Genomic DNA, 969 nt, shown 5'->3' on the forward strand with positions numbered 1-969 from the left:
GGGGGGGGGATGGGGTTGCAGCCTTAGCCAATCATAGCTCATCTCACACTGAACTGCACTGGGCTGTGTGTAGCAGAGTAAGGGAGGAAGTTCTCCCCTGTATGGCTTCAGATGATGTCACGCCTGCTGGAAAATTCCCCTTCCCAGTCTGTGAGACTGAGCAGAAAATACAAAGCAATATCAAGGTAGAAAACTAAAAAATAATAAAAATAAAGGCAGGGGGTGGTTAATCATGATGGGGGCAGTGAACTTTGAGGATTATACAATTAAACAAGATCATGAGAGGTACTCTTTAAAGGTTTTATGCATTTCCAGCAGTAGCATATACGGTAGTTGGTTTGATCAGGTGAACTGCTTAGGATCATAAGTGGATTGGCTTCAGTTACCTATATACACAGTTTTGAATTTTTTTTATTATTTGAAGTGTGTTTCTTGATTTAATTTTATATCATAACTGAGATGTTTTATGAAGATTTAAAGTTTTTGAGGCCCTTTAGGAATGCTATATGATCCAAGGTTTTGTATTTAAAGAAGAGAATGTCCAGCGCTCCATGTAAAGCAGGAATTTCTTTGGATCATACAAGGTCCTTAGTCATGGCATTATTTGTATTGTTGTGTATAAGAAATCTGAAGCTATCCTTGGGGTTTCTATACCGTGCTTCATCACAAAAAAAAAAAAGTCATGTGCACAAAAGTACAATACTGGGAGAAACTATAGCAAAGGAAAAGCACTGACAGCACAGAGCTTGGAACAAATCACCATGAACACTATTATACATTCCAGCCATATTTTTGTACACTCGTATGAATGAGGCCTTGTGCATTTGTATTAGGTTGGAGTTTTTGTATAATGTTTATACAGCATGAAAGATAAATAACTACTTTTAAGGTATGCGTTAGCGTTAATCCAAATTTCTAAATCTTCATGCTTCTTAAAAGTTTCAAATGTTTTGTTGAACAAAGTAGGAA

This window comes from Hyla sarda, chromosome 11 (genome assembly GCF_029499605.1).
Source record: "Hyla sarda isolate aHylSar1 chromosome 11, aHylSar1.hap1, whole genome shotgun sequence".
In the NCBI taxonomy this organism is placed as follows: Eukaryota; Metazoa; Chordata; class Amphibia; order Anura; family Hylidae; genus Hyla; species Hyla sarda.